Source organism: Perca flavescens, chromosome 13 (assembly GCF_004354835.1).
Source record: "Perca flavescens isolate YP-PL-M2 chromosome 13, PFLA_1.0, whole genome shotgun sequence".
NCBI lineage: Eukaryota > Metazoa > Chordata > Actinopteri > Perciformes > Percidae > Perca > Perca flavescens.
Window position 1 is genome coordinate 4,244,280 of NC_041343.1, and position 15,578 is coordinate 4,259,857.

The 15,578-nt window shown below is 38.8% G+C and overlaps 1 protein-coding gene across 1 annotated transcript in view; it reads right to left on the bottom strand.

The window, feature by feature from the left end:
* LOC114566553 (pbx/knotted 1 homeobox 2) overlaps window positions 1–15,578 on the bottom strand; it is a 116,186-nt gene that overhangs the window by 100,473 nt on the left and 135 nt on the right. The window lies entirely within an intron of this gene.

Here is a 15,578-nt window from a genome sequence, read left to right on the forward strand (position 1 = left end):
GCAGGAATCACATTGACTTTAATTGTAGAAACTCTGACAACCATTACTGTTTTTAAATGTCTGTCATCACATTCGGAATATGAATTTCTGTTTCTTGTTTCCCCTGAACAACTCACTGAATGAAAAAACAACAACATCTGAATGCTGGAAATAGCTCATTATGTTGGTGTTTTACAGGCTTCTGGCAAAGGTTGGTGAAAGGTGTCACTGCCAAAAATGCTGCAGGGCCAAAAAAACTGCAACTGAAACATTTGGCGTCAAAGAAGTTGTTCTTGCTATTTAGTGGCGGAAAAAAAGCAAGCATCCGAGATACTGAAAACCTTTTTTTTTTTTGTACTTCAATAATCAGAGAGGCTGACTTATGGACTCGTGTTTGAGACGCACTAAGGCTTTAAAAGTCCTTTCAGTCCTTCAAGTCCTACAGATCCTTTCTGAATGTGGGTGCCCGCACATTTCCTCAAGTTAACTCTTCAAGACCTTTTAAATGAAACTGTGGACATGCAGCAACACAAATTCTACATCACTGCGGGTTCACATTTCCCTCCATTTATTTATATATATACGTCACTTTTCACGGGTGTTTAATACACTGTGAAAATTGGACTTTAATTGAGTGGTTAAATTTGAAGTTATTGCGTTTTCAAAAATCACTGTCTTTGTAGGCAGTCCAGACTAACTCCAGACAAGGCATCACGACTGGACCTGGTCCTGATTGGCCCCTCTTATTAAAATAACCGCCGAAATGTTTCCAAGCAGGCCAGCGTTCAACTGGAAACGCATCCAGCAGCAGGTTCACCTCATTAGAATTTGGAAGAGCTGCTGTTTTTTCGGGCGGTAATAATTAGGAGTGGTCAGCCTTCCCCACGGTTTAAGAAGTTCAAATCAACTTTTGACTAGAGTAACAATTCCAAATGTTGCTGTACAATTAGATTATTATCAGAAATAATTGCAATGAACAATATAATTGTCTCTTTCAGTCCAATTTCAGAACATTTATTTATTTGTTACTTTTTTAAACAGATTAAAGCAACACGAGGTAACTTTTCCCGCTTCGGTAATGTAATGTAATGGACAATTACGCTTCCAACCTGTAGGGGGACCGAAACGGGAAAAGTTCTCTAGTGTTGCTTTAAGGTCTTGAATGAATTCCAGGATACCTCTTTTGGTTATATATCACTGTCACGTGACCCAGATAATGTAATAACACAAGTACACAGCCTGTGAAGTAAACCACACCTCATTATTATCATAAAACATTTTTTTTTTCTTAAATAAACATAAAACTGACAATTACCATCAACAGTTGTACACCTTAAGACCTTAGCTAATGTTAGCAGTCGATTGCGGCTAAACAAAGAAACGGCGATTACTTAAAAACTATTGTGATCAGACAATTATGTTATAATTGTTACAGGGACACTTTTGACTGAACTTATTTATTTGTGAAATGCAACAAAAGAAATGTCTCTCATCTGAAGTTATTGCATTTTTACATAATATGATGGACCCTTTCACAACATTTGAGGACAACCTGTGAACACCTACAGCAGTGTTTCTCAAACTTTTTTCAACATTGTACCCCCATTGGGTGCTTTTTAAGCCAAGTACCCCATGACCAGCGCAAAGCATTTTTGGTAGAAAAATAAAAAAGTCTATATAAAGAGGTCCAATACAGCGCAGTGATAGATTTACTAAACAACAATCTTGGAAAAGCATTTCATTGCTAAATGTCCAATGTTTAGAAACAATTGCTGAATTCATTCATTATTATAGTATCATTATTTAAGGAATTATGCATGACATATTTTTTAAATAGCATTTTTGCACCAAAAAAAATCACCCCACTGCAGTACTCCAGAGTACCCCTAGGGGTACAGGTATTTAGGAGTATTTACTAATATGTGAAGGGAAAAGTTCCAAAGGAATGTAAGGGAACACTTAAACACTGGCTACAATACGACTGCTTATGACTGAAATCTCGACTGAAGTGATACACATCTGTCATTTGGATTGGACAAGATCTATGTAGCAGACAGCTGCCAAAGTCAAACAGCATATTTCATCTGTCACAATGGTCTCCATTATGCTCCTATATGTTCTGTTAGGTCTTCTGCATTTAAACTACAGTCTGCTCTAGATCTCCAATCCAATGAGAAATACTTTACAAAGTATATTATGAATAATTGCCCCGAAACAGACAGGGGAAGTAAACATACATGGAAATACACACACACACACACACACACACACACACACACACACACACTACAAAATGAAGTTAAAAGAAGAGTATGTCTGAACTAGTCTCTCCATGTCTTAGGACACCAGAGTGATGGGAAGATCTTCCATTTCTTTCGGCATTCCTGACTTTTCAGGAATGTCTTGAACAATGCAATCTTTGAGAGAGCAAACCTCTTATCGCGGCACATAGCCTAACATGCTAATTACCCTGCACACAGTTTGAGTTCATTTATTATGCATGAAATAATCTAATATGATGACTGTGATAATTATGCGCACATAGATAAGATAAAAGAGTAGTAACCAATTATGGCGCGGGAGTTGGGAAAAGTAATTATTCTTTGTAGTGGAAAGAAGTCTAGGTTCGAGAATTAAAAGAAAAAAAAATGTAAAAAAAGAAGTTCAGTCTGCTTTTGTCATTCAGTTCACAGTGCTGCAATTAACATGTGGAATCATGTCCGCGCTGCCTGATCATGTTTAAGGAATATTGTCTCGAGGAAGCATACAGTAACACAGATATGCCTTGTTGTTGAAAGCATTTAAGGATGCGTAAGTGTTCTCCTGCATAGATTAATTTACAGCAATGTGTCCGTTATGAGATTTGTACACCCTGAGACTCTTCACACACTCCAGAAATCTGACATGTTTACATGTTGACTTGAAAAGGCGACATGATTCGATGCCTCGGGTCTCGGCAGCAGCAGCAGCAGCAGCAGCAGCAAACCAGAAAGGACCAACGAGTGGTGCTTAGCGCCCGCAAATCAGCGTGCTGTAGAGGCATTAAATGGTACCACTTCTAAAATCAGAGCTGGCGTGCGGTTGGCCCCGCACCACTGTACAAACATACTTAACACTGCGCAGCTTTCTTTGACAAAATGTGAGCCTGTCACTGCAAATCACAGGAAACAGAGACTCCACAGTGATTTAATTCGCCTGTGACTGTTTGGGCTTGAATTAGCCCATGTTATGAATCAAACTTGTGCAGTACGTGATGGAATGTGGCAGCCTAGAAACAGAGGTCCTAATATGTCGGCATGCATTTGGCTTTTAGTGAAGGGGGAGAAATGCTCTTGGATACTTTGGATAAGAGGCAAACTAAACGATTTGAGTCACTGCTTCAGCACACTCAAAAAAAAAGAAAATGTAAAACGTATTTATTAAATAGAGCAAATGGGGGTTATATAGCCACATATAAGCCAAATGTGTACTAATGCATTATGGGTACAATATAAACAGACATTATCTTAAGGATTGTCGCACTGGCCTCTAACTAAAAGCACATTTATCTGACTCAGGAGTACACATAGCATGTTCACACACTCCGCCAGAAACCCTCTGTCCCCCATTACCCAGTTTAACAGTTTAAGTCTCTCTTGGACTGCTTTAGTTGACTCATGATTGCTTGCAGAGTGTAAGCTTCAGGCCAAACATGATACTCAAAGCTCAGCGTTGTCCAGAAGACGGCTCTCACTAACAATACCAAATCACTTTTAACCCTCCGAGGTCGGAGGAGCATTTTTAAGAGGTCTTCTTGAATTCTCCTTTTAAGGGTTTTTGCATATTAACTGATCCCCGTGTGTTTCATATCTAAATGTTCAGAACAAACTCAGCTTTCTGTTTACTGATGCCCAGAATTGTTCCAGAGCAATGTACGTATACAGAGACATGTGTGATTGTGATTGGCCCTAAAGTGGAAATATTTCTCAAATCTCTGAAAACATACACTCACTTTTTTTTTTTTTTTTTTTTTTTTTTTTTTTTTTGCTTGAAATGAGTTTACAAAAGTCGTGGGTTCACAAAATAGGCGTAATATATGAATAAAATAGTAAATAAATGTCTTAAAATGAAATTTTGTAATATGGCTTTTTGAGTAGTTTGGACTCAGGATTGCCAGATTTTTTCAAATTCACACCAAAACATCAGCAGAATTGTGAAGAAATGTCTGTATCCTGCAGTCGTCTGCGAACAGGAAATAAAAGATAGTTAGTGTGTGGATGTGAACAAAGAGACCGAACTAACCGTCAGCTCTTTGTGCGCTCTGTCGCTTTAAACTGGAGGTTAATGTCAGTGGCACTCATGTTTCCTAACACTCTCAGCAAAGTCATAATGTTCTGAATGTAATGAAGTGCGGAGAGGAGAAAGCAAGGACAGTGAATATGGCCAAGACCACAATTGCTGCTTCATACGGACAGCTGATGTTCAGAATAACAAGCAGAAATGACTTTTTTACAGATATGATAATCGCTTTGGAACTCTATATAGATTACACTTACTGGCATGAGTGCATTTACATAATACTTATTTGCAGAGGTGGAATGTAATTTTGGAATGTACATTTACTTAATTACAAATGTTGAGGAACTTTACTTGAGTTTTTTTTTTTCATGCCACTTTCTCCTTCTAGTCCGCTACATTTCAGAGAGAAATACTCTCTGCACTTTTTACTCCACTACATTCATCTGTTACAGCTTTAGTTACTAGTTATTTAGTTACTCCGCTACATTCATCTGTTACAGCTTTAGTTACTAGTTATTTAGTTACTCCGCTACATTCATCTGTTACAGCTTTAGTTACTAGTTACTTTAGTTACTCCGCTACATTAATCTGTTACAGCTTTAGTTACTAGTTACTTTAGTTACTCCACTATATTCATCTGTTCCAGCTTTAGTTACTAGTTACTTTAGTTATTCCGCTACATTCATCTGTTCCAGCTTTAGTTACTAGTTACTTTAGTTACTCCGCTACATTCATCTGTTCCAGCTTTAGTTACTAGTTACTTTAGTTACTCCACTACATTCATCTGTTCCAGCTTTAGTTACTAGTTACTTTAGTTACTCCACCACATTCATCTGTTCATCTGTTACAGCTTTAGTTACTAGTTACATTTCTGTTCCAGCTTTCCACCTTTTAATCTGCTACATTCATCTTTTCCAGCTTTAGTTACTAGTTACTTTAGTTACTCCGCTACATTCATCTTTTCCAGCTTTAGTTACTAGTTACTTTAGTTACTCCACCACATTAATCTGTTCCAGCTTTAGTTACTAGTTACTTTAGTTACTCCACCACATTCATCTTTTCCAGCTTTAGTTACTAGTTACTTTAGTTACTCCGCTACATTCATCTTTTCCAGCTTTAGTTACTAGTTACTTTAGTTACTCCGCTACATTCATCTGTTCCAGCTTTAGTTACTAGTTACTTTAGTTACTCCACCACATTCATCTGTTACAGCTTTAGTTACTAGTTACTTTAGTTACTCCACCACATTAATCTGTTCCAGCTTTAGTTACTAGTTACTTTAGTTACTCCACTACATTCATCTGTTCCAGTTTTAGTTACTAGTTACTTTAGTTACTCCACTACATTCATCTGTTACAGCTTTAGTTACTAGTTACTTTACACATTCAGATTCCTGCACACTAAACCCATGTAGTTTATAAAATCTGATGTTTGATTCTAAAGTAAACTAGCCGACAATATAACAGCTACAAGTCCAGCTGAGATGATGAGACCATTAAACACACAGCTGGTTGGATCCTTTACTCTTTCTACAATGGGAGGAGAGTTCTGCATGGAGTACTTTTACTTTTTATACTTTAAGTACATTTTCCTGATGATACTTACATACTTTTACTTAAGTAGCATGTATAATGCAGGACTTTTACTTGTAACCGAGTACTTTTACTTAGTAGCTATATGTAACTTTCAGTTTGTGTTGATTCTAGCGGCCACTTTGGACCAAAGTGGTAGTGTTTTTACCACACCTGCTGTGCTAAAGCTCTTTTCTTTACGGTGCTGTACTGCCCACTGTAGATTACCGAGTTAGTGTTACCGGGAGGTCATATAGTCACGATGAATATTTTCCAATTCGGGGACATTTTTGAATTGTTAACAATCCCGTAATTGTCTCCATCTGTTGAAAGCCCGACAGAGATTTTGCCTGTTGTCACTTTCCCTTTTAGCTTTTAGTTGTTCTTTGTTTAATTTCCTTCTTTACTGTGATGGTCCTACCTCTGTATCAGCCATAACTACAGCAGATAACTTGTAAAATAAAATTAAAATACAATTAGGCCTATATAAAGAAATCTCCTGCTAACACAACACAGGCTAACAAAGGCTTTCTGGTGTAACAAAGAAATCTACTGTAGCTCTGTCTTCCTGCTGTAAATACTTTTGTGACTTTGCGGGAAAAATCGAACCCGGGCAGATGCCTTACTAAAAACTATATAAAACTAGCGTTCTATTCACTGTTAGTGCTTCAAGTTAGAGTTTGCAAACTATTACAGGTTCAAAGAAACAGGTTTAATATCCTGTGTTGCTGTCGCTAATGCTATGCACCTGTCACCCAGTCAAGGAAAGTTTTATTTTTTATTTATTTATTGTTTACACCTCATTATCATTTTATTTGATTCTGGTGGTCCATAAAGGGACTTTTGTAGTTTTTTCATATGTTCAAAATTTTGCATTTATCCTCTGTTTTAATAATAAATACATGTATGCATTGTTAGCCAGTGAAAGTACTGATTTAGCAGAGGGGGTTAACACTATTGCGAGGCACTGTATGCGTTTCAGATTGTCATTAGGGGCAGAGCCCGCCCTAAAGGTCTGATCCTAGAATCGCCCCTGGCTGGGCTTCATTCTGGGCAACAGAAGCACTTTGGTTATGGTTAGGTTTTGGTTAAATGGTAATAAAGTAAGCATGTCTTGCCTCTGGCATCCTTGGTCACTACACTGCACTAACCTTCATCCTGGACTTTACATCTGCCCATTGCACTTACTACATACTATATATTCTTTGCAAATTCTGCACTCAACCCATTCAGCCTCTTTTTTCTTATGCAACAGTTATTTTGTATGTATATATTAGTTTTTCTGTATTTATTGTTTATTTCATATGAATGTTTACATGTTTGTTTGTTTATGTATGCACCTTTCACTGTATGCAAATTCCACATAAGTGAACTTATTGTGGCAATAAAAGCTTTCTGATTCTGATTCAATATGTAACCAAGACCATGATCTTTACCTAACCTTGTAAGTGCTTGTGTTGCCCAAATATAACCATAAATCACTAATTATGCACGACTGGATATTGAATTGCAAGGGTTATATTGAATGAAAACTAATTAAATACATCTATTCAGTTCCAACATTCTGAACAGATACGTTCATTAAAAGCCTTTCCTCATTCTGTTGAATGAAATAAGTAACTGGGGTGGTATTCCATTTCTCCTAAAAGATATTTGCTGGTAGAAATGAGTTGGGTAAATATGAATATCATTTCTAGGAGACAGGGACGCTGTGTCTGGTTACTTTACAAACTATGGTAAAATGTGCATTTTTTTATTTTATGTATTATGCCATATTTATCAAATGTGACTTATCATGTAGCATTAGCAGCACTTACAGTTAAAAGTGACAAACAGTCCAGGGTAACATGGGACTTTTGGGCATTTAGATCCTTTGGGCACTGATACAGTATGTCATGATATGAATGCAGCTGAGGCATCCTGGAGGCCAAAAGCCTTAATGAAACATAAGACAGGAATAAAAACAGCGTAGTCCTCCTTTAATATTTGAATGTATGTAGAACTGACAAGTCTTGTGAAAAACCTGAAAAGATGTAACCTTGCCATGGAAATGAAATGCACTTTGACTGAAGCCTGTGCTGTCCTAAAATCATGGCTCTTTTATAGCAGGGGACGGAACTACATAAAGGAAGTCATTTGCAGCTAATAAGAGCGACCACTTTAGTGCTAAACATTTTGTTCTTGCAATTGTGCAACGCTTTAACCAAAGTCTGTTGATAAGTCTGTAGAGCCTGCACACTAACAAGTGTTTCATCAAGCCTCTGCAAAGACCACTTGGAGATTAGCAGCGAGGTATACAAATGGATGAAGTCTAATGTCAAAATAAAGAAGCAGCGATAGACTGAGTCAAAATATCGTCCTTCAGTTTAATTGTGTCCTGGAGTGCAATAGGCTGAAACATTCAGATGAGATGTAAGTGGCAGAAAGAGCAATACACTTGAAAAATATAGTTGGAGAGCATTCTGAAAAAATGGAACAGTACGTGCTCCGGTAAATAGCCTTTTGGAGGTCACAACTTTAGCGCTGTTGTATTCCTATTCAAAGTGCAGCAGATTTCAATGGGCGGTTCTACCAATAATCAAAGAATTTCAAAATACCATCCACCACCATTTCAAAGATGCACAATTCCCATCTCTATTGCACACTTTTCACACGTTGCCTTATGTCTTGGGCAACCAAAATTATTATTATTGTAAAATCTTACAACTGAAAATATACCCAAGAGTGAAAAACATTGTCAAGGTGTAAAAAGCACACACAACCATATTATAAGTTAGCTTAGCGTTTACAAAAATAGCTTCTGTTCATGTGTACTGTATACAGACTTTGTCTGTCTGTTTCAACGTTGTAATAAAAGTTACTCTGATTCACAGAGAACTAGGGCTGGGTACCGAATTCAATACTTTTTAGGCACCGACAAAGTATTGAGTATCGAAAAATACCTCCTCATTCAATACCACATTTCAATACCTAAGCGTCAGTGAGCCAATCAGCATTCAGCATGCTTCAACCAAGATCTAATAATGTCTGTGATTGAAAAACTCTACGTTACACAGAGACGGGCTCAGAGAGTAGGAGATGAAAAATGTGTAATGTTGTTATTTATTTTGTTTTATAAGTTGGTATCGAAAAAAAACCTATGGTTTAGAGAACCGGTATCGAAGTCACGGTACTGGTATCGGTACCGGTATCGAACATTTTTGAACGATACCCAGCCCTACAGAGGAGGAACAACAGCAGCTTTCCTGCTGGCAACAGCTCTCCAGTGCTAAACAACAGCTGCAACTAAACCCGCAGTATCAAACACTTAACTGAGGTTTAAGTGAAAGAAAAACACACTAATTGTACAATGGCAATTTTGCCCAAGATGTCAAGCTACAAACATACTTTGCATTTGGCTCAGAGAAAACCAATGCACTTCCAAGGTCTTTATATGCACATATTGTCGGCATTGATGACATTTCACTCAGAACTGGGGGAAATTTCCAACAGTACTGACACCATTTTGGCCCATGCATTTATTCATTTCCGAGAGGAGCACAAATATGCAGCAGCCACACGGTGCTTGGTGGGATTTTCTCACTATGATCTGCTGTTTAATTCAAATCAAATATTTTGAACCTCACCCAGCTCAGCTGTTACCAGGACTCTCAAATATAATAAATTCAGGATTTACTGGCAGGCTTCATATTTCTCCGTGTGAAGCTCTAGTCATTTATTAGGATTATCTACATTCCGCCAGAGATAAGAAGCAAACGCACAATGAGGTTCAGAGTCTTGTTGAAGGTCTTTAAATGCAGAATATATAATAAGCTGTTGCTAATTTGATTTGGTGCTTGATCCTTGAATAATAACTGATGTCTAAAAATAATACGTTTTAATTGTTTTTACTGCAAAAATAATGACATCAAAAGCAATGTATACTAGCACTATGATTAGCCTACTGGAGACATTAGAGGGTGGAAGCCTACTTCTTACAAGTCTTTGAAATTCCCCCCACAGTAAACACTTTATCTGTGTGTGCATCCTGCTGGTGAAAAAGCTCAGCTGTATTGGAGTGCTCCATTCTTTGCCATGACTTCGACTTAGTTTATGGAATGTGTCCCTGCTGGGTTTTCATTTCCTCTGTCTAAAAAAAAAAAGGAATGCAATCAGAGTACTGACGCTAAAATCATTACCTAATGACTAAAGCCATTGTATGACTTCTTCCATGCTGTGGCGTTCACTGTTCCAGCACACATCACGTATTATTGTGCGGAGAAGAGCATTTCAAAAAGTTTGTTTGCCTGTCTGCAGGCCTGATTGATTCAAACGTTGTAAGCCCAATCAATCACTGAATCACATACTGAAGACGAACATAGACTTCTCTTACATGTAGGTATTCTTCTTTCAGTAGAATATGTTTGGATGACATACTAAGAGCAAAGCATGTTGTTGTGATTATATATTATGTAGTAAAGCAACAAAAAAAATGTGATTTGTCCCAAACAAGTATTTTGAGTTTATTAAGAAGGCACTGAAAGAACTGTTTTACATACAGTATCAACCATAGACTGTTAATATTAATGGACAAAGAATCCGGTTCGGCAAAGTGCTGCAAATGCGGAAGTGCCTTAAACCTGCATTCTATCTGAATTCCAGCAGGGGGCGACACATGCGGTTGTAAAAGGATGTCGGTTTCTGTAGAAGTCTATGAGAAAGTGACCCACTTCTCACTTTTTTTTTTTTTTTTTTTTATTACCTCAGTAAACACTTTCATAATGAGTTTATGGTCTCAATCATCAGTTTTAAGTCTTCTGCAACAAAGAATGATGTTCATTTTCTTAATTATGGTCTCGTTGATTTTAAAATCGGCGATAAAGCAGGGGGTGTTTTAGGGCGTGGCTATGATGTGAATGACAGTGAAAGTGTGTAACTTAACGTGGCTCCTCCCTCACTCCTCCCTCTTGTCTAAAATCGTCACATCCGCAGCCAGGAGGGCTGCGCCCGTCACGGCAAACTCAACGACTCATAGCAGATCTCCACAAACCAATGGGTGACGTCACACATGCTCTGTCCATTAATATTAACAGTCTATGGTATTAACAGGGTCACCTGAGCAGTCTCGCATTGCCAGACCTTCCTCCACAGTGCTGCGGAGGAAGGTCTGGTTAGTCCACACAGCATTCCGGGATGGGAGAAAAACATGCTCTGGTTTATTGGCATTTCTTTAAACCAGTCACAATCGCCTTGGGCAGCGTTAAATTCCAGACAGAGCCACGGTGCCTCTGCAAATTAGCCTCAGGAAGGAACTTGTTTTGGTGGAACATGTGTACGTTCAAAAGAAAACTGCAATTGGACAGATAGTCTAGCTAGCTGTCTGGATTTACCCTGCAGAGATCTGAGGAGCAGTTAACCATAGTCCTCACAAATCCACCAGAGGTTAGAACAACAACACAAAGAAAGAGGAAGGGGACGGACATCCGGGAGAACAGACCGTGATCCTGCAGATTTCCCGCAGCACCGGAGCAATCCTGGAAGTGGAACGTCGCGGATAAAGACTATAATCGGAGGGATCTCTGTGACACCACAGCTACCTGTGGCAATACAACACTTCATTTACTGAGAATTTGAGAACAAAACCACATTGCTGTTAGCTTTTTATTAGCTAGATAATACAAATACATTTAAATTAATTCTTGATAACCAAATTGTATTGATCTTCTTTTTTTTCGGCCTTGGGGGCTCTTTTTAAGGTCTGTTTGAAACTGTGGACTACAGCCGCAAAGATTAATCAATGAATCAATTAGTTGTCAACTATTAAATTAATTGCCAACTATTTTGATAAGTGATTAGTCGGTTTTAGTCATGTTTTATAAAGAAATTCTCTGATTGCAGCTTCTTAAATGTGAATATGTTCACTCCTCTGTGAGAGTAAACTGAATATCTTGGAGTCAACAAGACATTTGAGGACGTCATCTTGGACTTTGAGAAACACCATTTTCGGACATTTTAGAGACCAAACAACTAATCCATTAGTCCAAAAAATAATGGAAAAATGAATCGACAATGAAAATAATCGTTAGTTGCAGCTCTGCTGGGGACATTTATTTTTTACGTGTCAGTATTAATGCTACTGTATAACACAATAACATCACTGTCTGACTGCAGTTTTCAAAACTTGTAAACCACATTGCGGCCCTCTACTGCACGTATTTTCATGACATCTCTATGTCCTTCCAGAAACAAAGCTCTGTGATGTTGACAGTATGGAGGATCATTAAATCTGCTGCTCCTCTCGGAGCATAAATCAAGCCAATCCATCTCTCTCCGACCCTGCTCCCTGGTGGCTTACTTAGAGCCATGCCAACGCAGCACTGGCTGTGGAATGAGCAAGGGTAAGCATGCAAGGGCTGTTCTTAAGCTGCGCTGTCTGACGGTCTAAACAGGCCTCTGTCTCCTCTTGAGAGCAATAGGGATCAAGCCAGCTTAGTGGGCATGACCTGTGAAGGCCCAGACATGGCAATACATGCAACACAACACAATTGTCTTAAGGATTGCTGCTCTATTGAACATGAAAAACTAGCCTGCATCACATTGCCCACGGGCCCTGAACAGGACCTAGATGCACTCCGCCGAGGATACCCAGCAGACTAAGACCTTATGAATAATTCTGAACATCCTCTCCCTTTTTCCTGCCTGATTTTAGAAAATGAGGCCCTCAAAAACAAATTAGACATCTCAGGATCTGATTGCAACAGAAAAAAAGAAGGAATCTTGCAAAGTAAGGCCTATTAGTCTTACAAGACCCTCAAAAAAACAAACTTAGATCTTCTCAAAAATGATGAACTGGTTTCATTGGCACCATGCAGGGGGGAATTAGAGGCAAAGGCGAAGGAAATGACAAGACATTGCTTGTGGTTTAATTTCCTCAAATGCTTTATGGCTATTCATAAATGCTTAAATTGGTTTGTAACATATGCTCTCCTCGCTCTGTTTACTTCCTTCATTTAGTGTGACTGAATCACTTTATTAGTGATTATCCCCCCAAAAGCTGCAGGAATGCACAGCATCACACCTCATCATGTAATTTACCCATATAGTAGGAATGGGAATATGCAAATACTGTCAGAGTATTTTCGCAGCACCAAATATGCCCCTGGGCTGCTTGTCCAATGACACAAATCATCAATTAGGATCTCAGCAGGGTTTGGGGATAAACTAAATTGGTATTATCCCTATCTGACAATATGTAGAGCCGTGTGGGGTACACCACAACAAAGAACAAACATCAGCGAGGGTTATTAGTAGTGATGCGTTGCGACTCGTGTGTATTTGTGTGTGTGTGTGTGTGTGTGTGTGTGTGTGTGTGTGTGTGTGTGTGTGTGTGTGTGTGTGTGTGTGTGTGTGTGTGTGTGTGTGTGTACTGCCAGAATGCATCCACTTTGAGATGCTGACAAAGGTACACAATCATTTGAATGATGTAAAAGGTAACAGACCTTCTTTTGGTCTTTCAACAGCGATTCACAGCAACAACAGCGTCTTTCAAAGCATTTACTTTCACGGGGGGTGCGAGTTTAGCTCCTCGTGGGATTTCATGCTCAGCACTCTGCACCTGCCAAACGTGTTTGACGGAGGGAGCTAAAGTGGTCCAAATCGCCATTGTGATTTCTCAGGGAAGCAGATGATTAGTAAACAAATGGTTCAGGCATATTTAATTAAGCTAATGTAGAAAGCTCAGACTATAGTCTTTGCTGTGTGTCTGTGTGTGTGTCTGTGTGTGTGTGTGTGTGTGTGTGTGTGTGTGTGTGTGTGTGTGTGTGTGTGTGTGTGGGGAGGGGGCCTTTACTTTGCAATGTACAGCTGTAACGTTTTTTACCATTGACAGATGACAACAAAGAAACTGCAACAGTAACACTGGAGTTATAATTTCCTGAACCTTTGCACATATACTCTGCATATGTTGTGTATAAAAAAAGACAATATAAAAATATGTTCTGAACTTCACATTTAGCAACATCAAAAAAGCCAAGATGATAGATGTGTGTGCAGATCTGTGTACGTACAGGTACATTCATGGGACATTTGAGGGGGCAGAGATCAAAGCTGAAAGCGACTGAACAGATGAGTGGACTCGATTTTGACTCACATAAACTACCAAAGGACCGTAAACAACCTGCCAATCTGTGCCTTTTTTAACAGAATGATCATCCAAAACCAATGGAACAGGGCCCCCGGTATTGAAGACAAGCTGTCTGAGAGGCACAGGCTCCGGCACATCACACACCGACGGCATCTCATGCCAGTCAAAACGTTTCCTACCGGTAAAATAGTCTTTCAAGGAATTGTGCAGTCATCTGAAATAGAAAGTGGTGAGTGGCACACAAAGAAGGCCAGTGTTTGGTGGAGAGAGGCTGGGAGTAAACATCAGAGCTCACTGAGATGCAGATCGTTTGAGCATTAGAAACATATTTACCAAGAAATGCAAACAGGGTTTGACTCCATTTGTGACTTTTTTTTTTTTTAAATACAGACAGATGAGGAAAAGAGCTGTCTGTTTGTTGCTTTACATTTTTTTGTTGCAATAAATGCAAGACTTTAACTTTGTGTTAAAAAAAAAGAACTATCTCGTTTTACTTTGAAAAACTGCTGTTCATGAACTTCAAAAATGAAGACAGATGCCAAGTTACACATAAAAAAAGGATATATTCGCAAAACCTAAGCTATTTAAATAATTAATTACAAAAAAAGTTAGCTCCAGCTTAAGGTGATATATGTCTACAGTTTGATATGCAGTGGTAGCCTTATTTGTTTGTTTTGGTCACAAATAATCGCAGCCACAGACTGTACACACAAACACACACACACACACACACACACACACAGAGTACACGCACACACATACAGAGAGACACTACTGTCAATAATTACATTTATTATGAACAAAGAAAACTGCTGAATTAACTTGGATCAAATTTGAGCGTAAATTACTTTACACCGAAAATCCTTTACCGATTTTTTTATATTATTATTTTTTTTACAAACACAACAATTTTGCCAGTCAAAATAATGCATTTTTACTCGGAAAAAAAAAACAACCACACACCACGTTAAACTTCAAAATTAAGACAATCGCAGTGGCAGTGAAAAGACAAAAGAATACGTTAATCTCCACAGACGATTCCCACCATCAGATAATCATTGTGGGCTAAATGTACAAACAACCAGAAAGCGAGAAAGCACTCCGCCGCTGGAATAAAGACGCCAGCTTCCTGCAGCTATAGCCTATATGCGCTCATTCTGTCCTCCAGTCACTATTATTGTCAGCATTCTTTAAATGATTCTACAACCTTTAGCACTACAGCAGCCGCCGCTAAATACAAAGCATCCTAAAAAAAAAAAAAAAAAAAAAACCTGCATCACAAACATTACGGACACTTTTTTTTTTTTTTTTTTTTTGGTTAAATCCAAACGCCGCAGCAGGCAAAAGGAGAAAAAAAAATCCACTGTTTTTTCAGTCCAGCACAAAAATGCATCTCCTCTCCTTTCCCTCTCTCTTTTTTCTCCCCCTCCTCTTCTCCCCCCTCCTTCTCTCACTCGCTCTCTCTCTCTCTCTCTCCCTCCCTGACTCTGTCTTTCTTTTCCTCCCTCTCTCTCCCTCTCTCACTCTCTCTCTCTCTCTCACTGTGGCCTGGCTGGCTGGCTGGCTGACTGCATGAATAATGTCCTGCCTGTTGTAATGAAGGGGGGGTACAGGGGGAAAAAGGACGC